Consider the following 14,461-nt stretch of genomic DNA (forward strand, 5'->3'; position numbering starts at 1 on the left):
TCATTTCCCTTAAAAAATAACAACTATCCAAACTCCACAGTCCTATTTCTTTAGCTTTAGTCCAAAACACTCCACTAAAACTATTATTGCCAAGGTCACCAATGTCCTTTTTTGCTTAATAGGATTTTTTTTTATTTGTTTTTACTTGGTATCACAAAACCATTTCACCCTATGCTAGTGCCCCTCATTTTCTTCTTAGAGGAAAGGTTTATGAAACTAACTTGCTGGGTTTTTTTCATTTATGAAGACTTTCATTTCATTAAATAAACTTCAGTATAAAATAAAAATGGAAGTAAAAGAACTTTGGACATTTGAGACTTTTATCTTAATATTTTCTGTATTTTTCAAAACTTCTGAGAAATTTTTTAGTCAAAAATACACTTTTAAAAGTCTTCTACATCTGAAACTGACAATGTATGCCATTTGTACCTCAATTTTTTAAATGCTAGAAAATAAACAAAATGAATATAAAGGAAAAAAATCAAAGGACAATGAATATGATTAAGAAGGAAAACTGGCAAGTTACGGAGTTGCTTCCACAATTTACTTTTGTCATAAACAAATATGGCACAAATATAACTTGAACCTTTAAAAAATAAACTCTCATTAAGTTATATTTTAATAGTCATAATTCAGACATCTAGTAAGTATAATAGAATTATTGACCAGGAAGATGACCCAAACTTATCACGGAAAAGTTATTTTTAATATGCTCAGTATTATCTAATAAAATTAATATTTTTATAAAGAATTCTATTACAAGAGGTAGAACCAAATCAAAAAGTTGACCTTTAGTTATCTAATTCAACATTCCTTGTAATAGAGATTTTTTAGAGTATACAACATTTTTTTAGTGGTACAGATACTGTTAACAGGAGGTTGGGCCTTAAGATAGGCATTAAAGGGTAGTTCTACTAGCAAAAAGGAATGGGAAATGGAGTGTCTGGCTGGCTCTTTTGGCAAGAGCACACAACTCTTGGTCTTAGCGTCAGGAGTTTGGGCACCACTTGGGGCAGAAAATGTACTTTAAAAAAAAAAAGTGTCTACGGCCATACCACCCTGAATGCACCCAATCTCTGTCTGATCTCAGAAGCTAAGAAGGGTGAGGCTTGGTTAGTACTCGGATGGGAGACCGCCTGGGACTACTCGGTGCTGTAGGCTTGGAATGCCTGGGTGGCTCAGCAGTTTAGCGCCTGCCTTCGGCCCAGGGCATGATCCTGGGGTCCTGGGGTCCCGGGATCGAGTCCCAGGTCGGGCTCCCTTCATGGAGCCTGCTTCTCCCTCTGCCTGTGTCTCTGTGCCTCTCTCTCTCTCTCTCTCTCTCTCTCCATCTCTCATGAATAAATAGATTCTATATTTTTTTTAAAAAAGAAAAAAGGAATGGTTAGAATTATATGTCAAAAAACAAAATAAATATATGAAATGTGTCTATGAAAACTCTGGGGAGGAGGATTTTTATTTATTTATTTATTTATTTATTTATTTATTTGAGAGAGAGGGTGGGTGTGCACTCACACTACAAAAGCGCACAAGTAGGGTGTTAGGGGTGGCAGGAGAAAGAGAGAATCCCAAGCAGACTCCATGCCGAGCACAGAGCCTGAAGCAAGGCTTGATCCCAAGACCCCAAGATCACGACCTGAGCCAAAACCGAGAGTCAGGTGCTCAACACACTGAGCCACACAGGTGCCCTGGGAAAAGAACATTTTTTAAGCTTAAAAATGGAAAGAATGTTTTAAAATATGAAGAAATGACATTTCACATTTCTGGAAATAAAAAACTACTAAAAAGCTAAAGAATTATAATAAATATAATAAAAGCATAATATCATTAATACTTAGAATTTATAAATAGCTTATAATCAACATACTAAAACCTCTGTGTAGTAACAGGCAATGTCAAAGACAAATCACAAAAGAGAAGCATATTTACTAAAAGATGTTCATTCTAATTAGTCACAGAAACGCAGATTAAATAAGGTACAGTTTTGTTTTGTTTTGTTTTACAATGGACTCGGCAAATGGCTAAAAATGATGAATATGACCCAATCCAATGAAGGTGTAGTGAAATAGGTATGGTTATATACTACTAGTGAAATACGATTATCTCATATAATCCTTTCAAAGGCCAAGTTCACAATACATATATTAAGAGCCTTAAAGTATTCCCAGCCTTTAACCCAATAATTGCATTTTTAGGGATTTATCCTATGAAATAATATCAAACAGCAACAAATAAAAGTACTATGCATAAAAATGTGCACTGAAGCATATCTATAAAGGTCGGAAGTAAGGAATCAATCTATCTGTATGCACAACCATGTGCTCCACTATTAGCATTCCAGTGTAGCACAAGGGAAGAATCAGATAATCCTGTGAGGAGGTACGGGGTTGGGAAAATTTTTTAAAAATAACTCTTAAGAAGTCTTAGAAAATAAGCAGATTTTACCAAGCAGAAAGAGACGGAATAAAAATTGTATACAGGGAACATCATGTGCAAAAGCATGGATTCATGAAAGTCTATCCTCAGGGATCCATAAAAAGTATGGTATGTTTATGTTTAGAACATGCTTCCTCCTATCTCCCACTGGTTTTCAGAAAGTGATGTTTAGCAATGGTTTAAACATATGCAGGGCAATAAATACAAAAAAAAAAAAAAGGAAAATATCAAGCTAACTGTAGGTGAGTACTCATCTTCATACATCTTCGTTATACCACGAGTGAAGTAGAAGGGTTTTTAAAAAAGTTTAAGCTAAACTCATCATGAGACTGTTATGATGTATTAGAAACAGTATCTAACACTGGCAAGTGGTAAGCCACAGTCAATCTCTCTTGTTTGTTGGGAGAGAGACACAGCACAAGCAAGGGGAGGGGCAGAGGGTCAAGCTGGCTCCCCACTGAGAGGGGAGCCCAACGCAGGGCTCAATCCCAGTACCCTGAGATCTGCCCTGGTCCAAAATCAGATGTTTAACTGAATGAGCTATCTAGCCTCCCCCACCCCCCAGTCTTTCTTCCTCTTGCTTTCAGTATCTGGAAAGGAGGAAATAAATGTTCAGCTACATCAAATTATTGTTATATTCGTAAGAAATAGATTTGCATGCAAGGTAATACAATCTCCAACCTCCCCACACTACTCAACTCTATTCCTTTAAAGTATTATGTAGCTCATGTATAACCTTCTACCCATTCTATTGCTATTAGTCTAATCATTACCACCTAACACTGGAATTTCTTCAGAAGTCACTGGTCTTTCTTTTAATAGTCCCTGCTTTCTACACATTTAACAGATTTCTTCCAAATCTATCTTTCTAAATTTTTAATCACATCACATCTCTGCTTAAAAAAATCTATTAGCTAACCTAAACTCCCCTTTGTAACTTTATCTCCCATTACAAACATTTAGTTAGGTAAGTCTCCTACATCATCCTCTCCTTTGTTCAGGTTGCTGTTCTAAAATATCTATCTCAATCAATCAATCAATAAAATTAAATTAAATTAAATTATTTAAAAAACCTACTACTTCCTTCAAAAATCAACTGAAGTTTCACCATCTCCTTGAACACTTTTAATTCCAAACCAATTTCTTCTCTTTACATTCTGGGGTATCAATATAGCAATACTTAAGCATATGAACTATCCTGGACCATGCTACCTTCATTTAACAGCAAACACTCTTTTTTTTTTTTTTTTTTTTTTAAAGTAGACCCTATGGCACCTGGGTGGTTCAGTCAAGTAAGAGCCTGAGTCAGCATCTGCCTTCAGCTTAGGTTGTGATCCTAAGCACCTGGGATGGAGCCTCCCCTTACCCACTACTGTTGCATCAGACTCTCAGCTCAGTGGGGAGCTGGCTTCTCCCTCTCTGTCTGCCCCTCCCACCAACTTGTGTTCTCTCTCTTCTCTCTCTCTCTCTCTCTCTCCCCCCCTTCTCTCAAATAAATAAGTAAAATCTTTAAAAAATAATAAAATAAAATAAAGTAGGCCCCAAGCCTACTCACGTTCTTGAACTCATGACAGAGATCAAGACCTGAGCTGAAATCAAGAGTTGAATACCTGGGTGGCTCAAGTGGCTGAGTGTCTGCCTTCAGCTCAGGACCTGGTCGCTTAGGGCCTGATTCTGGGATGGAGTTCCCCATCAGGCTCCCCACGGGTAGTCTGCTTCTCCCTCTACCTATGTCTCTACCTCTCTGTGTCTCTCATGAATAAATAAACATAATTAATTAATTAATTAATTAAAAGGTTAGATGCTTAACCAACTGAGCCACTCATGTGCTCCCAGTAGAGGTTCATCTAATTGGGGGGGGGGGGGGGTGTGGATAGGTTCTAGTCAGTAGGTTATATCAAAATATAGTAAATATTATCTTTGACATGAACCATACTGAGACAGATAAATGGTCTCTCAACAAGTCCAACACAGACAGTTTGACTGCCAGCACTAAAGTAGACGTCATTCGCGTAATGGAGTTCCAGATACTCATAGCTGGCCTGCATTTAGGAACTATGATATACAAAAAAAATATTTATATTAAGACATAAGAGCCACACCATGAGAGCTACCCAGGAACAGAGAGTATCTGACTCCTGTATCCTGCCTATAAATAACTTCACTGAATGAATGGTGGTTACTGAAATTGTTTTTCCTTTCCCAGTTCCAATTTTTCCAACGTAAATAATTGAATTTCAATGGGCTAAAATCACAAAAGATGAAACAGCACTTTAGGTACATCCTTTCTCCCTAAGTAAATTATGCCTCCTTGAGGATATTATGGGCTATGCATTTCATTTCTGAGCACTTTAAATTGTTTCTAGTTACTAAGAAATAGATGTCAGCCCGATTCTGGTTCTCAATTCAGTGACCAATTTATTTAACTAATCACTACTGCCTAATATGTGACTATGAGCACATCACAATAGTAAGAAATATGAAAAAATAAGTGATTTTTACTCGTTTCCATGGGTAACTACAGGATTACTTTCAGGTCTCTTGTGAAGTCCTGACATTAACAAATACAGAAAGCAGCATGCGTTTCTACTCAGGTAGATGTAATTAATTTAGTTGGTACCTCTGGACTTAAGCTGAAACATGTAAAATGCTACCTACTAAGAATAAAATAGTTGCAATAAACTGCAAAAAAAAAAATTGACCTATTTCACAAAAAGTGTCTCGCATTAAAGTGAGAAAGGTCAAATTCAAGATACTATGTCAACAGAATACTTCATGAAAAGCAACAACCCAAAAAACCCAAATAATGGAAGGTTCCTATTCTGTCTAGGACCCTGGCATACCTTATGCCTACCGTCCCATTTCACACATGGTACAAAGCACTTACAAATTCTTTAAACCAATTCTTCTCTTGTTTGAATTCTGGCAGTACATCTATGAATAGTCTTTCTGGAAAGGGAAGGGAAAGAAAGCTTTCACCTAACTGGCCAAAGTATTGCATGTTCTCTTCCTGGACCGGCTGTTTACACAGCCCTTCCCTAACCCTTCAAATTCCTACTTCAAATCCCCAAGGTATGATTATAGATAAGAATTATTTTCTCAATAAGCTGCTGAAAACATTAATGACAATGCATAAGAAGTTAATGCTAAGGTACTTAGGCCACAATGGAGAAAATCTTGAGACTTTCCTGAGGACTAAATTGTGTCACAGTGCTCCATTTCTCTTAACTTCATTTAAAAGCCTTCTTTAAAACTGTCTCCTCTTTTTGATGTTGTTACTATCCACCCCCTAACGACACACTTCCTTTTGCTCTACAGTAACCCCTCTTTTAAAGAGATTTGACCCACAACCTCTACCTGTTACTGTTACCTGGCATACCCTATTTCTTCCAGTATGGTACACTAACCCATAGAAGAAGAAATACATCGTCCTGTGACTTATAGGCTGCTCCCTGATATTCTTCAGATGCTCAAAATGGGCTTTGCTCTTTCATATGTTGCCACAATAGTTCATGTCAACAGTAATCCTTTCCCCAAGGAAGTCCAAAAGTATGTTTCAATAACCATGTCATCATGGAAACCAGAAAAAGTATGGCTCCTCTCTAAACTCAGACACTGGATAGCCCTCTATTTCTACTCATTTCCACCTTTATCTCAAAACACCTCATCATACAAGAAATAATTATGTGGGGGATCCCTGGATGGCTCAGCAGTTGAGCGCCTGCCTTCAGCTCAGGGCATGATCCTGCAGCCCCAGGATCGAGTCCCACATTGGGCTCTTTGCGTGGAGCCTGCTTCTCCCTCTGCCTGTGTCTCTGCCCCTCTCTCTCTCTTTCTCTCTGTGTGTCACTTATGAATAAATAAATAAATAAAATCTTTTTTTTTTTAAAGAAAGAATTACGTGGACGTCTTAAAGGTTTTCTTCTAGCACATCTCTTGCAAGTAAATGGTCATCACAACATTGTAAATAATGAAAATGAAATGAATTTCATTATCTTAGTGGAGTAATAATGAAGTTAGGAAAAGTCTAACTCCTGAAAATGAAGACCTTACACATCTGTGTATGACTTTTTTTTTTTTTAATCTTTCCTTTTCATACTTTTATTAAGTAGGCTCCACGCCCAGCATAGGGCTTGTTCTCATGAGCCCGAGATCAAGACCCGAACTGAGATCAAGAGTTAGATGCTTAAGAATCCCTGGGTGGCGCAGCTGTTTAGCGCCTGCCTTTGGCCCAGGGCGTGATCCTGGAGACCTGGGATTGAATCCCACGTCGGGCTCCCTCCATGGAGCCTGCTTCTCCCACTGCCTATGTCTCTGCCTCTCTCTCTCTCTCTCTCTCTGTGTGTGTGTGTGTGTGTGTGTGTGGCTATCATGAATAAATAGATAAAATCTTTATTAAAAAAAAAAAAGATGCTTAGCTGACTGAGCCACCCACGTGCCTCATATTATTTTATTTTATTTTATTTAAAATAAAATCGAGCCCTACGTGAGACTCGATCCCACGGCTGCAGGATCAGGCCCTGGGCTGAAGGCGGCGCTAAACCGCTGAGCCACCCGGGCTGCCCCACCCCCGTACTATTTTAAATGGTATTTCTATTATTAGTGAAATTCAGTACTAATGTAATTATAAATAGCGGCTATACATTTTCTTTTTGTCTTTATGGATATTTCTATTATTGGCAGTTTAGCCAGTCTATCCTCTTTATTCATCCAAAGTAACTAAAAGAAGTAAAAGTGTTAATTGGGTCAGTCATCAAATTCCCTTTGAAAGCTAGTTCTTCACCAATAAACTGAGAAAAGGGAAACAGGTGTCCTCTTGCTCAATGTTCTTAGTAGGTATGACCATGCATTATGTTTCAAAACAGAAACAAAAACAAAAAAACATTTACAAAGCATTGGAAAAGAATGAAGGAGAAAGGAACACAGTATTTCAATAACTCTGATCAGTAAGGGCAGTTCTGTCAATTTTAAAATGGCCTCCACAAACAACAAGGCTATCACTGAAACAGATGCTTTGGAACTGATTAACCTGCCTTCACCAGAAAAAGCCAAGCATTCTTGAAAGCAATGGAGGAAAGAAGGATCCCATAACATTTTCTTTCTCTTCTGAGAGGGAAGGTGTAGGTTGGGATAACCTCAAAAAGGCTACTCAACCACTCCAGATAACTAACAGACCTCGCTTTATTTATTTGTTCTATGAGGGGCTCATAATTCCCTTCTTTTATTGGATCCTTTCTTCCTGATCTCTAAATATTCCAGTTTACTCATTCCTGTTGATCTAATTTAATGCTACCCAAGCCAAAAGAGCCTTTTCTAATGATTCCAACCAGAAGTCACCTCGCCCCTATTCTGAGCTTTCACAAAGTTTCAACCATAGCTCTCCGAAAATGCTGAACACTGTATTCAGGACAAACTTGATGAATGAAAGTAGCCGTCCCACATTTCCCCCTATTATTGGTACTAAAACAATACAAGTGTATCAAATACCAGTGATTCTCCTGTGTGTGTCATTGCTGAGTCAATTCATCTTTCAAGTAATGGCCACACTTCCTACTGTTTTGTTGGGTTAGTAATATTTTATTTATTTTTAAAGTTTTACTTAAGTAATATCTATACCCTATGTGGGGCTTGAGCTTATGACCCCAAGATCAAGAGTCACATGCTCCTCTCTCCAGACTGAGCCAGCCAGCCACCACCCCCACAGGTTACTAATATTTTAGAAACTGAGTTCATTACCTCACCTTTCTTTTTATCTGAATAGAATTATCTGTTGTAATGAGAACCAAAAAAAGGTAGACAACTTCTCTCCTTCAGATCTATCAAGTGGAAGAGGAAGGGAAACAAAACTTATTTGAATTTTACTTCCCTTTATTTCCTCAGTTTATTCTGTGATGAGATTCTTTGGAGCAGGAAAACGACTGAAAGGACAACAGTCAAAACGCAGAGAAAAAAAATCATACAATAATTCACAAAATGATTAATGAAACCTCAAATAATAGCAAATTAACTGTGTAATAAAGTTATTATTATATGCAACTCAAAACTAAAACATAACACATCGTCCTTTAATAACCTCTGAATTTATTATTTAGAAAAAAGTGCAGCCCACTTCAGCTAGATTAAATTTGGCCATATATTCTATTATATTACCAACACATCCAGCCATTTGTGAAGCCAAGAAAGAGTAAAATGCACTCTTAGGAGTGGTACTCAACCTTGAAGTGCTGAAAGCTACTTCATCATCTAGCATGGGGACAAACACATACATGCACATGTGAACATAATACTGTGTTGTGTAGAAGGCTCAATATAATCACCATCCTTGTAAATCACTCGTGTATCCGCTTATTTTAACATACACAAATCAAGGCAGAGCTCCCCGAGATTCCTACAAGGATATCTGAAATCACATTTAACGTTTCCCCTCCCACTCTTCTCACGGAAAGCGTGGGATATAGAGGTTTTCTCCTCTTTCATCAGCCACGGCTAGGCAGCACAACATGCAGGAAACTATTACAGGTGGACTAGTTTACACACATATCATTTAAATACTGTAAAAGCATAGCTGTGCCTAATATTCCAGAAGGGACCCAAAAAGCAGAAGAAGAGAGTCCTCATTAGATTTCCACTAAAAAAATTAATGCAGCTTTCTGGTTTTAGGAGTAGCATTATCCTAATCAAATTATAATGTCTTGTTGCTCTTCTTTTCTATCTCATCTTACACCACTCATAAACTAAAGAGTACTGTCTTGTTTCTGTATATTACATGAAATTGTTTTATAACAATGACAATCACAGTCTATTCCTTCCTTGCGTTGTTACCTAAAACTATAGATAACTAGCAAAATATAATTAACAACATTTTTAAAACAAAGATAATTCAGTTACTTATCTATGGATAAAATTGTAAAACATATTTCCCCAAAATCACAATCGCTGTGTAATCTAGGTTTGTTTGTTTTTGGCCAAGATGAGATATATGATGGGTAATGCGTTATTGACCTTTTACACTTGGTTCTTTCAAAGCTGCTTCTTTTTATTCTGCATTTAGTTTAAATTAAATATTTAAAATTGAAGCTGTTCTATGTTGCAAACACAGCTAAAATGAAGAGCTTCTGTAGCAGCAGTGACCAGATTTTAAATGCAGGTAGATCAATAAAAAAAAAAAAAAAAAAAAAAAAAAATCACCAAGCACAGGCTCCATGTGTGAGTGGAATGGTTTATAATAGCTTGCAAATGACTATGTGCTTGCTGTAACCAGCTGTTCTTAAATTATGAATATGCAACCAATTCATGTTAAAGCCAAATCCCAGCACTATTTCTACAGAGAAATCCCAGTAGTTTTGCTTGTTCTACATGTTAGCTCTGTTAAGGATACAAATAGCAGTAAGCTTCCGAACAAATAGGACCAAACTATTGGCATTTCATGCACTGGGTCCATTATCACAGTGGGGGATGTCAATCAATGGTACATTCCTATAACAGCTCAGGCAATATGACAATGATCTCGTAGGGGGAAAAAAAAAAATCAAAATCTCTGCAGCATACTCAAAGTCCTTCTGACAACCTAATGCTTTCTTACTTCAGCCAATCAGAATGTCAGACCTGACCTACTAGAAGACTTGCATCAAGCTTGAAACATTTAAAAACATCAATCATAAAAACAAAGACAGGACATTGAATTATACAGTATTAACCTCCAGGGTTTGCATACAAAGACCTTAGATTTATTTATGTCCCAGTGAGTTAAGAGCTTCAGTACACCGTTCTTTACACCAAACTGACTGCCAATTTGATGAACCTCTCTGCCCTCAGCAGGAGTGCACCGTCTTTGATTAATGAGTGCATGCTTGTGGAAAAGTGTTAAGAGGAGAAAACAGAGGAAAAACACACAATTATGCCTACACATAGCTGAAGTACCAATGCAATAATTATCTTTAAACCAAATGCTTCATTTTCCTTAAATATAAATGCATACATCTGCACACACAAAATTAGTAAAGGTTCTTTATCTATTTATTACCTTCATTATTATTATTATCTCTAACACTTAATTTTTTAATGCAAGGCATCCAAAAACCAAAATACAAATCAAATTTCATAAATCATAAAAACAACTATTTTAAAAGCATTAATTTAAAAAAAGATAGAAAACACCCTATATTATACAGTAAGTTTTTAAATAAGTGTGACAAAAATTTTATTTTCATCTCACACTCTTATAAAAGCCTATTCATTCTAAAACCTCTGTTTATAATATCAAGACTATTAAATATTTTTCATCTCAAACTGTTAATTGTGAACTGTCACAATTCACATAACATTCAGAATAGACTTGGAAAGTCATGCAAATTCCTTTTGTTTTTCTTTCAGCAAAGATGTTGCCAAAACTTTCTAATTCCATATGTAATGATAAATTAATCATACTTATGCCCATAACTGCAAAGTTAATAGGGCCAACAGGAAAACATATAAAGTTTAAACTTTTTATGACTCTTCTGTTTAGAGTCACCCAATGTGGAACAATTCCTACTTAAACAATGGGATGCTGATCCACACTACAATTAAGACTACGTTACCTGTAAAAAAAAAAAAAAAAAAAGGGCTAAGCATTGGGATTCCCTTAAAATAAAAGTTTATATTTAATATACAATTTACCATAACTTAGCTTATATGAACATCTGCCTTGACACAAATGCTAAGAATAAGTATATTTCTTAAAAATTGAATCATAGGCTAAGGTAGCAGAATGATTTTCTCTTTAAGGAACTATATATGGCTATTATATAAAAAGAGTCGAGAGAGCATATTACTTGAAAGAAAGAAGTCTTAGACATGTATGATCTATTTAAAAGGAAAACATCTTTATAAACTTGTAATTTCAGGAAATCATAATTCGAGAATCACTCAGCAGTATATTAGAAGTGTTTACAATTTGTTTATATTGCATAAAAAGTTCTTTTAATGGTATTTAACTCAGCAAATCATATATTCTAATCTCTAACTTCACATGTTAAGTTTTATTAAAGGCAAACTATTTTAAAGGTCATAAATTTTGTGCCTTTTGAAAAACTGTTTAAATGCTTATCGTACTTAAAGCTTTAAAAAATTAAAAATGAGTAAATACTAGAACTAGAAGAGATCTCCTGACACAGTGATAAACTACATCACATATCCTTACACTTCTTATCCTAAAGGTTTTTTATACATTAAAAAAACAAAACAAAACAAACAAAAAAAAAAACTATGTTTTCTGTGTTAGGAAAGAGGAAGAATAAAGAATGATCATTCTATCTCCCCTCCCACCATATAAATAAATAAATAGAAAACACTTAGGTATCAATGGGATGATTTGAGACCACTTAGTACCAGTGTGACCAGGTGAAAGGTGTATCATAAAAAGTTACTAGTACAATAACAATATAATTTCAATTTTTAAAAATCATTAAATGAGCACTATTAAATTACTTAATATCTTCATCCCCTTATAAAGAAAATTAAACATAAAACTGCCCATTTCCTCACTACTTCTTTTCTCTCCTGATCACTTTCCGTAACAAAATGTTAAATATTTAATCAAACAAGTCAACATTTATTAAATAGAGCACAACTTTTTAAAACCTTATGGTATGAAATACTTAATTTTATATAATCAAAAACTTCTTAGAATACCTAACTAGGTAATTTAATTAATCCCTCAGGATATCAAGTATATTAAAAATCATTAAGATGATAGAATTTCAACTAGGGGTCAAAATCACACATTATTTTGTTTGTGTTGAATCACTTGTTTTGGTAGTCCTAGCTAAGACTAGGTCAGAAACTCAGAAACTACAATTTAAAATCTTTTCCTTTCAGAAATCTTTAAACCTAAAAGTAATCAAGTTTAACACACTGTTTCACTAATTCAAGGAGATGAGACGGAAAACAGGAACTTTCATGCAACTGTTATATCCTACATCTTGTATAGTAACACAAAAGTAGCAACAAAGACATTAACAATTGCAGTTCAAGCTGGGAGTGACTGTTCTGTTTCAATTCAATGACACCACTAATGGCTTCTTAGCAGCTCCATGAAATCAACCAGCTGTCAAGTTGATGCATCAGAAGGAACAGTTATGCACTCCCATAAGAAAAAGCAACACATCAGGATGTTTGGCAAAACATCTGCTCCTTTACACTGCAGTTCTATAATAAACGTGCAAACAAAGAAATGAGAGAAAGGGCAACAGAATTAAAATTCCAAGGTTTCCATTACAGTCTTAAACGCATTTTAAATAAATGACATAAAAATAAAAACAAATTTCTGAATACTTTGTTAATTTAAATCTTGAAAAATGCTAACTCTACTCAGTTCCTTCTAGAAAGCCAAAAACTACATAAAAACCTTTACATTTTAAAAATTGAGAGCAAACTACAATCACCAAGAAAAATTATCATAATGTACAAAACTCAAAAAATAACAAAATAGATTCTTCCTTCGTTTAGTAAGTACCTAGTGAATTATGTCAAGCGTATCCTAATAAATGTGTTTCCAAGACTGAATACGCTAAAAGTATTTTAAGTAGCGTCTGAAAGAATAAATGCTACTACAGTTCAGCAATAGTTTAACATATAAGAACAGTAAAGATACTCTTCTCTGGATTTTAAAGCATGTACCTAGTCCTACTTCTCTCCAAACCATTGTATGAATACGGCGATATTAAGCCCTGATAAATAACTTTCTTTTTACAGCCTACAATTTGATCACCTCCCCTAAGAGACTCTTATTTGTTACCATAGGTTCAAAATAATTTTATATCCAGCCACCCATTTCAAACATTTGTAAAACTTGACTTTTTTCTATCTGAAACTCACGAATGACTCCCTGTTGGCTAAATTATTGATCATGCAGCATAGTGACAATATGTACGGTGTTTACAATAGGTGTGAGACATCAAATGTACGCAGCTACCATTTCCTTAAACTGCTTATCCTCTGTTGCTTGCCATTTATACTCTGCCCAATCTTTTAGTCCTTTGTTGCATGTATAATTTAAAACCATCTGTTCTATGTGCTTTTAACTATTTAAACATTTTTCACCTACCTACAGCTCACATAAATGGCAGACGTTCAATCCGGTCAAGCGCTCTGTGCAGCGTTTTGCATGAAGCAAATTCCAAGGTAAATAACGCAGCCAAGGGCGGCCCGGGGAAGGCCGCTACGATCGAACATCCCGGCGCGTACCCTGTGGGTCTTCATGTCACACAGACCTTTTCAAGGGATTCAGCATCGCTTCTATCAGTTTTTTTTTTTTTTTTTTAAAGTTAATTGCAGTCAGTGTTTTCTCCCCAGCCCAGAAGACAAAGAGAATGCAAATCAAATACAGTTTCCTGTCCTTGTTGGAAGTAAATGTGCCGACTGGAAAGGAGTCCGGGGCCCACGGGACAGGCCCACGGGACAGGCCCACGGGACAGGCCCACGGCCGCTGCGGCCCCCCGCGCCTCCCGCTCGCGGACCGCCCGGCCCGGCCCGGCTCTGCTCGGCTCTGCTCGGCTCGGCTCGGCTCTGCTCGGCCCGGCCCGGCCCGGCCCGGCCCGGCGGGGCCTCAAGGCCGGTCACGTGACCGGCCCAACTTCTGCGAGGTGACAAACTACTTCAGACAACAGATGAAAGGACGCTCGTTTTCGCTGCTTCTGTTCCCCTAAGGGCTGGCGAGGTCCGCTGCCCGACACCCACGGCCTTGCTGCCGACCGTTCAGGGCCTGCTGCCCGACTTCAGAGTGTCCGCCGTCTCGGCCGTGCACCCTTCCAAGGTGCCAGGGACCGTGACAACACACACACATGATTTCGCCGCAAAAGGGGGTCTCGGTACCCCGCGTCGCGTCCCGTAAGCACAGCGGCCGCCGGCGACAGGGACCGGGCGGGGCGGACCGGGCGGGGCGGGGGGGACCGGGCGGGGGGAAGCGCCTCCGCGGTGGACGCGGCTCCGGGGCCTGCAGCGGGGGCGGGCGGACGGGCCGGGACGCCGCGGGCAGCGCTCGGCC

The 14,461-nt window shown here is 37.4% G+C and overlaps 1 protein-coding gene and 1 pseudogene across 25 annotated transcripts in view; one reads left to right on the plus strand and one right to left on the minus strand.

The window, feature by feature from the left end:
• Positions 1-14,461, minus strand: part of BAZ2B (bromodomain adjacent to zinc finger domain 2B) — a 391,511-nt gene that overhangs the window by 278,353 nt on the left and 98,697 nt on the right. For 4 of the 25 annotated variants that reach the window (XM_041721649.1, XM_041721641.1, XM_041721642.1 and 1 more), the window contains exon 1: positions 13,523-13,892. The exons of the other annotated variants lie outside the window; for them this stretch is intronic. The gene's annotated coding sequence lies outside the window, so the exon portion shown is untranslated. Of the gene's footprint in view, positions 1-13,522; positions 13,893-14,461 lie in introns of those variants that run through there. 25 annotated transcript variants of the gene reach the window in all.
• LOC121472372 lies at positions 1,042-1,161 on the plus strand (annotated as a pseudogene).

The sequence above is a fragment of the Vulpes lagopus genome, chromosome 11, assembly GCF_018345385.1.
Source record: "Vulpes lagopus strain Blue_001 chromosome 11, ASM1834538v1, whole genome shotgun sequence".
Lineage (NCBI taxonomy): Eukaryota > Metazoa > Chordata > Mammalia > Carnivora > Canidae > Vulpes > Vulpes lagopus.